The sequence below is a fragment of the Sciurus carolinensis genome, chromosome X, assembly GCF_902686445.1.
Source record: "Sciurus carolinensis chromosome X, mSciCar1.2, whole genome shotgun sequence".
Classification (NCBI taxonomy): Eukaryota; Metazoa; Chordata; class Mammalia; order Rodentia; family Sciuridae; genus Sciurus; species Sciurus carolinensis.
Window position 1 is genome coordinate 5,203,659 of NC_062232.1, and position 12,738 is coordinate 5,216,396.

The following is a 12,738-nucleotide window of genomic DNA, read 5'->3' on the forward strand; positions in this document are numbered from 1 at the left end:
TGCAGTCTCTTCAGATCTGGAGTTGGTTAGGTTTAAGGACGCGGCTTCGAAACTTCATCATATGAAGGCATGCTCAGAGCCCCCCACGCTTCCAGAGAAGCCAGCTCTGCAGGAGGCTAAAATTTAGTCCAGCAGACAGAGGACAGGTGAAGATTGGCAATTTGAGAAACACAGGTGTGGGGGCGGGGGGACAGTGGCTTTCCTGACCTGTGGGGCGCAGTGCTTTGTAAGGGGGTGATTCCCACATGACTTTCCCAGAGGGGACTTCTTAGTGGAGACCCCCACTCTGCAGACACAAAGCATTTTTATTAAGCAAGTGAATCCAGGCTGCCTGATGGTCACAGATGACTTAAAACTGTTCTGTGGGAAGAAGCAGATCCAGGTACAGGGGCAACTGCCACGTAACCCCATCATCATCCTGTGTGACAAACGTGACGTGGATTCCTATTTGGGGGTAGAGGTACTAAGCATGAACCCAGGAATGCTGCACCACTGAGCCACATCCACAACCCCAGCCTTTGTTTTGTTTTGTTTTGTTTTGTTTTCTTGTGCAACAGGGTCTCACTAAGTCGCTTAGGGCCTCACTAAGGTGCTGGCCTTGAACTCATGATCCTCCTGCCTCAGTCCCCTGAGTTGCTGGGATTACTGGCGTGCACTACTGCAACTGGATTCATATTCTTTGGAATGACTTCCAAAGGTCCTTCACTCAATACCATGACATTCCCTACGGGAGAGCCAAGAGAGGGAAGTAGAGGGAAGGTGGAAACCATCATCCATTAGAAGTCCACTCCGTGCCACATGCATCCTGGCCACAGTCTGATGCAATAGCTGTGTGTGTCATCACAACATTTTCCCCCAGCACTAGGAATCGAACCAAGAGCCTCACCCATGCTAGGCAAGCACTCCACCCCTGAGCTACATCCTCAGCCCTATTGCACCCATTTAACAGACAACGGGAATGAGGATCTGAGAGTCGAATCTATGGTTACATATATCTGTGGAAGACCCTGGATTCAAACCCAGGACAGATGAGCTTTAAAAGTGCAGTATCCAGTCAGGTGGGTGTGTCCATAGTCCCAGCTTCTCTGGGGGCTGAGATGGGAGGATCGCTTGAGCCCAAGAGTCTGAGACGAGCCTGGGTCACATAGTGAGGAATGGAGCTGGCCATCTATGGACTGAGACCTCTGAATCTGTGAGCCCCAAATAAAATTTTCCTCCTTAAAATTGTTCTCGTCAGGTCTTCTTGGTTACAGTGGCAAAAAAAAAAAAAAAAAAAAAAAACAGACTAAAAGACCATCCTAAAAGGGTACTTTGGGAACCAAAAGGCAGGACTGCTAATAATTACAATAAACCAAGATGGCCCTAGGCGAATGGAGACATACCATCACCCCTGCCTCAAAGTCTCTGCACAAGGTTACCAGCTCTGCCCAGACAGGTAACCGTCGCACCTTTGAGTCATTGCCCAAATGTCATCTTCTCAACCAGGCTGAGACTGACTGACCACGGTATTTCCAACTCATGTCCATCCCTCCATCCTGATACTCCAGAAAGTTCTCCACCCTGCCCAGCTTGGACTTTTCTGCTACATGATTCCAAGGTGTTGTTTCGTTTTCTGATTTTATTGTAGCGATGCAGACTTGAGGGGGACCCGGGTCTCGGCTGTGTTCAGTGTGCATCCCAAGCTTCTGAACGCCATCACTGGCGAACGCTCAACTGGATATTTGGTGAGTGAATGAGGACCTGGGATGTCTTGAAGGAGAATGTGGCAGGCAGAGGAACAGATCTGGAAACCCGGGTTCTAAACATGTCCTCCCCTGTAAATGGGGTAGTGCTGGACATCTTGGAGCCACACAACTACAACAGCACTGCTTTTCACCGGCAAAACCCCTCTTGCTCTCAACACTGACATAACGAGCTGATCACTAAATGACCTAAGCATAGTCCAAGCTCCTGTCACTTAGCATTTGGTCACCAATAGCACAGATAGGATTCAATGGTAGGAAATGGCCCCATGACTAAGATTTTGTTTTAGTTAAGAGGCAGGGTCTCCCTATGTTTCTTGGGCTGGCCCCAAACTCCTGGGCTCAACTGATCTCCTGTTTCAACCTCCCAAGTAGCTGGGGTTACAGGCATGAACCTCCAAACCCACCAACCATAGGGTTTTTCAAATGTTTTTACTGATGCATTGGAATTATAGATGATGGTGGAGTTCATATGTCATATGAATATTGACATATTCATAAATGCATGTAATATAGTTTGCTCCATTTCAGTTCCCAGGACTTTCCCTTTCCTTCCCCGTCCTCCAACCCCCATTCCCTTCTTTGACAATAGGATTTTAAGGAAGAGTATCAATCCATTGGAATGTGAACTAGAGGCAGCTACAACTAGAGGCAGCTACAGCTCAGTCAGTTGTAACAAGTCACCCTTAGCAAGGCACATTTAACCTGCCTTTGTGGACAGATTAAAATGCAGAAAGGGAAGATGAAATTCAATACCTGCCTAACTTCTTGCACCAAAGTGACCCCAATTCTGTCCCCCAAAGAGGTGTCTTGAAGTTCTCAGGTGTCTTGAAGTGAACAAATTTATCTCTCTTAAACAATAGACTTGAAGGATCAAATTGTGGGGGAATAAGTATTACATCAATGACAGGTTTCATTGAGTAGGGACAGACACCCAGGTGAGGCTGGTAATTACCACCATTCATATTAGTTTCAATAGATTTGCCATTGTTACCTCTCGTAGCAGGACAGGTCCAGTAGCAGGACAGGTCCAGCTCGAATCTTCTCTTGTTCTTAGAAGCTATTTAAGCCAGGGCTCCAAAGAGAACACTGTTATTATTGCTAGTGAGTTTTCTAAGGTGCAGCCAGACCCCTTTGCTATGTTTATTTGCTTACCCATCTGTTTAAAGTTTCAAAAGGAGAATAAGAGAGCCTTAGAGAGGCATAATGAAAAAGAATTACAAAAGTTGAATGTTTTGCCCAAGAAGTTACCTTTGGGGAAAAGCAAGAGCAATGGTTGAAAATGCTATGATTCAAGGAACAGTCAAGGAACAAATCAGGGTAGAGAGAGTCCTCAGCTGTCACTAGTGACATTTGGAGCCAGAGATTCTTTGCTGTGGGGGGCTCTCCTGTGCACGGTACCGTATACAGAAGCATCCCAGCTAGATGCCCGTAGTACAGCAACTTCCTGCGTCCCCATTGGAAATGTCTCCTGACATTGCCAAATGCCTTCTGCAGGGGCAGACCCAGTTGAGACCCTCTAGGGTTAGTTGAGTAGCGTAGCATGGCGATTAGGGCCATGTAACACATTGGTCGACAAGCGTCCCTGCAGGAAGAGGATTCTGCTCCAGACAACCATTTGGGGACCCCAGGTCTCTGCAGTCTTGGGCTCCCCCATCCACTGTCGTCCACATGCTGAAAGATAATAGGGAAGAGTACAAGAGAGGGTAGGGGACATCTGGGAGTCCCAGGAGTCAGAAATGGTAGAGAGGACTCCACCAACACCCCCACCACCTTCCACCGGCCAAGACTCAGTCACAAGTGCCCACACAGCCACCAGGGATGCTGGCATGTAAACTAGCTTGGTGCTCGAAGAAAAAAGAACTTGTAATGGGGTTTGATGAAGGTGGTGTGCTCTCCGCCACATCTAAATGGATGTAAATGACCCTTCCTCCTTGACAAAAAAAAAAAAAAAAAAAGATCCTAGGATCCACACAAACCCACGCATGAAAGTAGGGGTGAGAACCAGGTGCCGGAGAGATGTAGCGGATGCGGGTGTGCATTTTATACCCAGAGCAGGGGAGCCTGTTCCAAACCAGTGCAATTTGTTTTCAGGCTCTGGGAAAGTCAGGATATGTGCAGATCGCAAAGTAGGCAAATGCTTCCACAGGCGAGTGTGAAGTTGCTTGCGGTGTGAGGACCAGGCTATGTCTTCTGAGGGCATGAGGAGCCCAGCGCCTCCCTTCTGGTTAATGGGACAACTTTCACGAGGGGCCGGGGCGCCTGGCTGCCTCCTGTAAGTTACAGTTCTTGATCACCTTCGGAGTCATGGGGAGCAACGTGTACCTTTATGAAAATGTATTATTTACACATCTCAGAATGAAATTAATGGAAGTTGCGATATGAAATGACTTGGAAAGAGTTTCTTCTCTTTTCCAGGTTCACAGGCTCTTGCTGTCACATCCGTTCTCATTAGGATGGCTGGGCGTGTTTTCCTTAATGTTCCTGAGCAGATGATTGCTGCAGGGAAGGTCTCCCGGAAGGTTCTCAGGTCTCAGTGAAGGAAAATAGAACCTGCACTTCCTTCCTTCCCTGTTGACTTGCAGAATGCATGTCCTAGGAGAAAGCACAGTGGTTGAGGGAGGGGTGTTGTTTTTTCTTTCTGCAATTTGTTGTTGTTGTTGTTGTTGTTGTTCTGAGGATTGAATCCAGGGCCTTGGGCATATGAGGGAAGCTACTAACTGATGCAGTATTTCTTGATGTTCAAAGTCCGTGCCAGAAACTACCCTGCCAACTCGTCAGAATTTCCAATTCAGTTACAAACTAGAAAGAAGACACGGACTTCATGGGGCACAGGTTAACAATTCCAATTGCTCCACCAAATAGACCATTAAAATTGCAAAAAAAAAAAAAGCGGGGGCAGGGGGATTTCTTCTTTTTAAAATCTTTTTAAAATAACTAAAAATACTGCTGGTTTGGAGTAATCAGAATATATTTTTTGGATCATTACTACTGATTGCATGCCCCTAGATTAAAATTTGAGAACCTTTAAAATATTTGTATCAGTCAGCATATTCTGCAAAACGAACATTCCCCAAAAGTCAATCAAACAAGTCATTACAACAAGTTAAAGTGAGTCAGCAATCGCCTTTGGGGTAGCCTGCGAGTCTGTGGATCAGGAATTTGGGCTGGTCTCCGCTCAGTGGTTCTTGACTGGGGCCAGCCATGAGTCTCCAGTGTCCTTTCAGGTGAGCTGTAGGTTGGCTGCTCCTCAGCGGGCCCATCTCAGCCTCCAGCAGGCTTGGCAGAGTTCCTAAGGCCTCCTGACATCTGAACTAGAACTTACGCATCGTCTCTGCTTCACTCTGTTAGCCAAAGCAAGGAACAAGTCCAGACAGAGTCAGCAGCATGAAAAATAGATTTCTCCTATTAGCGGATTTCACATCCTACTAGCTCCTACTCGTGGGAGCATTGTAAGATAGTGAACCCATGATCGGGCGAAAGCTGAGACAATGACAGAACCCCCTGGGCATTGCGAACTATTACCACTGGTCGCCGAGCATGCGGCTCCTCCACCCTGATGCTCTGTTCAATAGACCCACCATGAGACCCTGTTAAAACCACAAAAGCCGAACATTTGCACAAGTTGAAACTGATGCTGGAGAGAGAACCTAAATACACCCTCCCTTGTCACTTATTCGTAGTAACTTACAAATTCCTAGTTTTGGAGGTCACAGGCTGAGCAACACCATTTCCCACTGATAGAGGTAGAGAACAGCGCTGATCCAGAGGTGAGGACAACACTGGCTGCCATGCTGCTTTTCAGGGATTGAAGGCCAACTTCACGGGAGAACGGACTGTTCCCTTGGGCCTAGAGACGTCGGTGTGAATTGGAAGGGGATCTCTGCTGCATATTGTGTCTGTCCCCTTTGGTGCCTTGCCTCTCAAGTCAGGTTCTGCTCGCTCTGCATGCAGACATGCTGGTTTCCCGTTGGCGTGGGTGTGTTTTCTCGGGCCCAATCCTGTGCTTTCTCAGCAGCTGTAGCAGCCTGAGCACCCCAAGTCCTTCAGTCCTACGGTAAGCCCATTAAGCCCGCTCATTTGTTGTCCGGGAGGATGGAGCCAGTTACAAGGTAGCTCAAAGTTCCCCAGGACAGGTTGACTGGGACCATCCGATGATCCCGGTCTCATGCAAGAAGAAACATCTTTTGGAGTGGCGCCCCTGGCCGTGGATTATCACCAGATTCTAGTAACCCCAGCAAAGCAAGAAAAGCTAGTCTTGGCTCTGGGCCAGTGCTGTCTCCCTTCACTGAAGTCCTGGTTACCTGCTTCAGCTGAAGCCCCTGTTAAAAGCCCTGCCTGTTTGCTTTCACCTGACTTGATTTCATTTCTACTGTCACCAAGTCACAGGTCCCCTCTGTGTCAGTTGGAAAACAGCATGCATGTAGGCAGGGGCGAAGAGCTGTGGCCAGTTTTGCAATCCACTCTAATATTTATTTGTATTTTCATAAACACATTTTATTTTGTGGTTTTAAAAATTCAACCCTACAAAGACAAAAGGGCCAACCGGTTGAAAACTAAAAAAGCTCTGTTGAATTCTGATTTCATTTAAGCCCAGATGTTGACTATGCTTTGTGTTCAAACTTTGAAACATCCAGTGAAATATGTCCTCGAAATATATCACCTTGAATATCAGCTCTTTTTTTCTTTTTCTGTTACTGGGGATTGAACCCAGGGATGCTCTACCCCTTGAGCCACATACCAGCCCTTTTGATCTTTATTTTTGAGACAGGGTCTCACTAAGTTGGTTAGGTCTTGCTAAATAGCAGAGGCTGGCCTCAAATTTGCAATCCTCCTGGCTCGGCTTTCTGAGTTGCTGGGGTTACAGGTGCGTACTCCCGTGCCCTCTGAATATCAGATTCGTAAGGTGCTCGCAGAGCAGCATCCCTTATTCCTTGGTAAAAATCATTACCATTTCCCACGCAGTGGAATATCATACAGTCCTTAGCAAGTTCAGTGCCGTTACAGCAATGGAGGCAGCGGGGTTGGGGGTGGATATGTAAGTTTCTATGTAGCCAAAGATCATTGATGCTGAACAGAATAGCCTCATTATTTTGTATTCCATTCCAAAGTGTATTAGAGGAACAGGTGAGACACCTTTATGAAAAGGAAAAAGAAAACAAATGGAGACAGTCACTAATTTTTTATTCACATGTAGGACACATCAACCAAAAATAATGAAAAGGAAAATCAGCTGCCTCTGCCCTGGGGGACGTGGGGCTCCTACCCCAAACAGAAATGGCCCAGATGTGTTCCCTGAAGTCATTCGGTTTACAGGATCATCCACCCACTGTCCACACTAGCTGCGATCTTCTAGTCTGGATGAGAAGCACCAACATACTTCACTACTGGGTCACACATTTTCAAAAGATTAAAAAACAAAACAACTATCCCTTTACCCACAGCATCTTCAAATAAGAAGAAATGTGTTTGGGGGAAAGGGGCATTATACATCCTGAACAGATCTTGAAGTCACAGCCCATTGAGACTAAGAACATCTATGGAAAACCAGGGGCGGGGGCCTGGCTCAGTAGTAGGACCAGTGACTGGCAGGCGGGAGGCCCTGGGTTCAATCCCCAGTGGTGCAAAAGAAAAAAAAAGACTCAAAAACAAAAATGAAACCCAAAGAAAAGCCAGATGCAATAAAGAAATGAAATGAAGCATCCCTGAGCTGCAGGTACTTCCTCCCGTTTATTTTAACAATCATTCACTGAGCACCTAATATGGCTAGGTGTTAGGCTAATTGTGGGGAATTGCAGAAATGAACAGAAGAGTCTCTCAAACAGATTGCCATTACTAGGAAAGCACTTACTAAAGAAATTGTAATAAATAGAGTCAATCCTCCTTATTTGTGGATCTCATGTTTGCAAACCTGTCCGCTGGCTAAAATGTATTTGTAACCCTCAGTGGGTGTCGCAGACATCCTCTGACAGGCGCAGGAAGGAACGCCTCAATCCTTTGGCTGGCTCGCCGAGCCTCTTCCCAGTTGAGGTTTGAAGCGGTGACCTCGGTATTCTCCGTTCAGTTCTCACGTGGTCAACAAGTGTCCCTTTCTGGAACCTGTGCCAGGCTTTTTGCATTTTTCATGTTGGTGATTAAGCACCAGTAGGCTTAGCAGGTGCCTTGTGGAAAAAATCCGCAGCAGATACTCTTGGCTCAGGTGCGGTCCATGCTCTCCACCGTGACTTCAGGCTGAGTCAGTCAACACTGCATAGGAGATAAGGGTCTTCTCACAGGAACACGCATGAAACAAAGTTCTGTATTGATGGCTTGCTCAAAAGTGGGTCAAGAGGCTGCCTATCCCCGTGTTGACCCCGGGAGGAAGGCGTCATCACGTGGTCTGTGTGGACACTTGATAGTGCATCACTACTTTGAATAATAAGAATGCATATTTGTTAAATGGATACATTAAAGGATGTGTATCACCAAAAGAAAGGGTAAAATGCTCTGCGTGTTCCAAGACCTCATCCAGCAACAGGAAGAACACTCTGGAGCGGGAGGTGTGTGGATGGAACCTTTTGAGTGACTCAGATGTGGATTACAAAGGTGGGTTACGCTTGTCCTGCAGGGAGGAAAGCATGCACAAAATCCTAGACCTGGGACACGGTGGCACTTGGCTGACAAAGAGCAAGCCCCAAGGTCGACCCTGGGAGTCTCTGTGGCCATTCTGCAACCTCTGGGGTGTGTGACTCCAGGAAGTTGCTTGGTTTCCAGTGGAGTGGGGTTAATAATAGCCCCTATCTCCTACGGTTGATAGGAAGATTAAAATATGTTCTCCAAGAGCCTTGGCCGAGAGCCGATGCATGTGACATATACGAAGCAATTCAGCTGTTTTAGTTGTCATTATTATTTATAGTATGCAGTCACTGGATATTTCCATTTGACTCAATTATACAGTGTTCAAGGCAGAATTGTGGACAGAAGGGCTATAAATTCAGGTTGAAGGCAGATCCCAAAGGACCGTGAAGTCTAAGTTTGGAAACTGAGTTCCTCCCTAGTACAGGGAGGAAGAGTGGGTTCAAGGAGGAGAGAAAGGTGTCCGGAGATGCACCAGAGTGGAGCCGGTTGCGGGAAGAGAGCAGATGGGAAGGGGCAGAGGCTGACTGTGCAATGAGAAGACAGACGAGCATCAGGAGCACTCCAGCATGGACAGAGGACCTGGGAACGCTCTGCTTCATCTGAGGCCAGTTCCATGGAAGCACAAATTTGAGCATCCGAGAAACTGCGGACGCATCGTGGCGGACTTCACTATATGTAACCAGCTTCCTCCCTTCCTTTCTTTTTTAACTTTCGGGTACTAGGGACCGAGCCCATGGGCACTCCGCCACTGAGCTACACCCCTAGCCCTTTTTACTTTTAACTGGCAATGGGGTCTCAGTCAGTGGCCCAGGCTGGCCTTGAAGGTGGGGTCCCTCTCTTCAGTCTCCCGAGTAGCTGGGACTGCATCGTACCCAGCTACAGGTGGTATTCATGGAAAGCCTAGTCCCGTGGTGGAATGAGGTACCTTCTTAAGTCTTTCATCTCAGAATCAAGAATCTGGAAGCAAGGCTGTAATTGTCATTGTTCCAAAGTGAAGGAAGGAAGGAAGGAAGAGAGGGAGGGAGGGAGGAAGAATGGAAAGAAGGAGGGAAGAAGGCCAGGCAGTGGGGCAGGTGGCGTAGCTTGTCTGGACTCTTTTCAATCAAGCCCTATGTGCTTTGTCCTCTGATATGAACAGCAGGCACCTGGCCCCAGGTTTCTGTGCCCTGTATAATTCTGGTTCCCAGTTTTCCCCTTGAAGCATGGACCACAACCTAACCAAAATTCTTGTGGGGCACTGGAAAAGTTTGGCCAGTATCTGACCTTTCCCTGTAACATTGACTGTCCAACAGGAGAGAGAGAGCGATCCACAGAGAAGGTTTCGGAAGTCTTCACTCCCCCTCTGTGAAGCCAATGCATGTCTCTCCGGGGAAAAGGCTGAGCTGTGGGGTGGAGGTGGAACCAACAACCTGAAACCTTCCTGTCCTGCGGAAACACGTCTGCTTTCTATTTTCCCGTGCATCAGCGAATTGTCAGAGGGGGCAGCTGTCACTGGTGTCCTGGGCTCAGTTAACCTGTGAGTGCTTCCTAAGTAGCAGGGGGTGCACAGGGCACCGATTTCAATAAAAACAATTAAGCCTGTGAGTTTTGTCTGCTTGGCGTTAATGATTCCCTGTTGACAGGGCTGCACCCCCGGGACTTCTTGAGTTTCAAAGCAAGGATATTAAATAGAAGTGACTGTCAAGTCTTGTAATTTGGGACTGTCACACAGACCAAAGATGAAAGCAAGAAAAGAAGAAGAAAATAAAGACTGATTACCCGCCATCCTTTGATTCAGTATTGGAAAAATTACCTCTGAGTCCCCAATATTTACCTGTTCCCACCACGAGGCCTTCATAAAGAAACAACCGCCAGCAAACCCAGGGGGGATCCTGACACCTTCTTTCTAAGCCTGAGAAGGGGCTTCAAAATGGCCTCCAGCTTCCCAAGCCCAGGAGGAAGGTTAGAAAGTGAAATCACCCAGGGCTCTTCAGCTCTGAAAGTTTGCAGATCTCCCCAACACTTTCCCAGGTCATTTGGAGATTTGAATTTGATGTTGATAATCTCACCCAGGAAATGACAGCATTTGTCCTAAACTCAAAAAACCCTTAACATACTCTCTATTCTCCACGAGCCAGAGCACACCTCAATCAAATGATGTTTTCCAGAACTGATTTCGAAAAAGAAGTCAATGACGAAGAAGGGGACGATCGCCGGGAGTTAAGTGGATATGCAACCTCTGGAGTGTACCTCGGGGCTGTTTGATGGCAAGCAACCCTCATAGTACCAGGAGGGCCCATCAGCCTCCAGAGAGCAGGTCCCAGGCTGCTGCACCCAGTCACCAGCCACTCAGGCTCCGCCTGCCAGGCTCCTTCCAGGGGCAGGAAGGCTGCAATGTTTTTTAGAGTCTTTCAACAAGGCCATGGCTTGGATGAAGCCTGGGGAACCCCAAAGTTCACTTCTGATTCCCCACCCCCGCCCCAAGGCTGAACTGTGCTTTAAAACCTACAAGGGCATCTTCTCTTCCCGTTTTTCTGAAAAAAAAAAAAAACGAGCCCACCAAGAAAAACAGAAATCAAATATGCCAAATGATACGTAACAAGAATTGTCATTTGGTGGACAGGAGCCAACAGACTCCCATAACTTCCCCTTGCACAGCTATAAATGGGATAAACTATTATCTGGTTTGTCGTGGCCTTGAAACTGGCTGATTGCTGAGCCCCGAATGGACCCCAATCCCCAACATGATTCGCTGAGTGTCACAGCCCATAAATCACTGACCATTTGGTTCAGTGTGGACCCCAATGCCTGGACCCGGTTAGTGCAGGGCTCTTTAACCTCAGCTCTGCTGATATCTGGGCCCGAGAGTTCTTCATTGCTGGGGCTTGCCCTGGGTATTGAAGGATGGTTAGTTACCAACATGCCTGGCCCTGACCCTCATTTCCCTCATTAGGGCTTTGTCTGATGTCTGCTCATGATTAGATCCAGCTTATGCATCTTCTCAAGAGTGGGACAGATGGGATGCTGGGCTCTGACTGCATCTGACCAGATGACACACAATTCAATTTGTCCCAGGGCTTGAAAACCTCACCTTGATCTCGGGTTTGGATGGCGCCTGCCGGGATTCTCCACGGCAAAGCTCTTCTCTTTCCTTTGGTCACCAATAAGAATTTCATGGGAAGGTAGTTTGAGACTATGTAAATATCTCCTTGTGCACCAAACCATTGTTTTGAAAACCAACCCTCCCCACCAGTGAAGCGTCCCTTTGATACTGGTGGCTCAACAGTGCTTGTTAACTACTTCCACCGGGCTCTCACAGATCTGGAAAGGATCCACAGCCTTTTCCTGAGCTCAGCTCTAGATCAGAGGAGAAAGACCCTTAAATAGAATGCTGTGGTTCCTGAGCCACTGGTCAGAGGACTTTTGAGGATGAAAGTCTCAGTAACCAGTGTTCCCTGAAAGACAACGAGACGTACAACCAAATACCACGCTTTCTGCATTTGACGTGACTTTATTACACCTACCTGCTTGCTTGGGTTGTGGGTGGCAATAAGTAGAGTCACCAGAGAATCCGCCAGTCACTATAGTGGCTTCATGGAGGAACTGTAGGTCTTCATGAATCTTTCTCTGCAGTCATATTTCATCACCAAGGCAGGGCTGATGGAAGAGAAGACTCCTGCAGTATAATCCATAGGCTCTCTAATGCATATCCTGAATCACTGAACAGGCTGAGCATCCCTAATTCCAAATTTATGAACTCAACCACGCTTCAAAATCCAAAACATTTTGAATTGACATTGCAAGTGAAATTCCAACCCTGACCCTGTTTAACAGATTGCACTCAAAATTCAATTGTGGGCCAGGGTTGTGGCTCAGTGGTGGAGCACTTGCCTAGCATGCGTGAGGCACTAGGTTTGATTCTCAGCACCACATATAAATAAAAATAAAGGTCCACTGACAACTAAAAAAAATTTTAAAACTCTCAATTGCATGCAGAGATTCGGGAGGCAGAGATAGGAGGGTTGCAAGTTTGAGGCCAGCCTCGGCAAAAAAAAAATTTTTAATAAATAAATAAATGAATAAAAAGGACTGGGGTTGAATCTTAGTGGTAAAACAACCCTGGATTTGATCCCCAGTGTCCCCAAAACAGTCAGGTGCATGACACACTTACATTCAGCATCCCCAAGAGAAAAAAGACCCTCAGTTACAATAGACAAACTTTGTTTCATGCACCAAACTCTTAGTACATATATAAAAATACCATCAGGCTATGTGTGTAAAGTATGTATGAAACATAAATGAATTTTGTATGTAGACTTGGGTCCCATCCCCAGGATTATGTATGTGAAAGTATTCCAAGCAAGAATCTGAAATCTGAAACACTTCTGGCCCTAGGCAT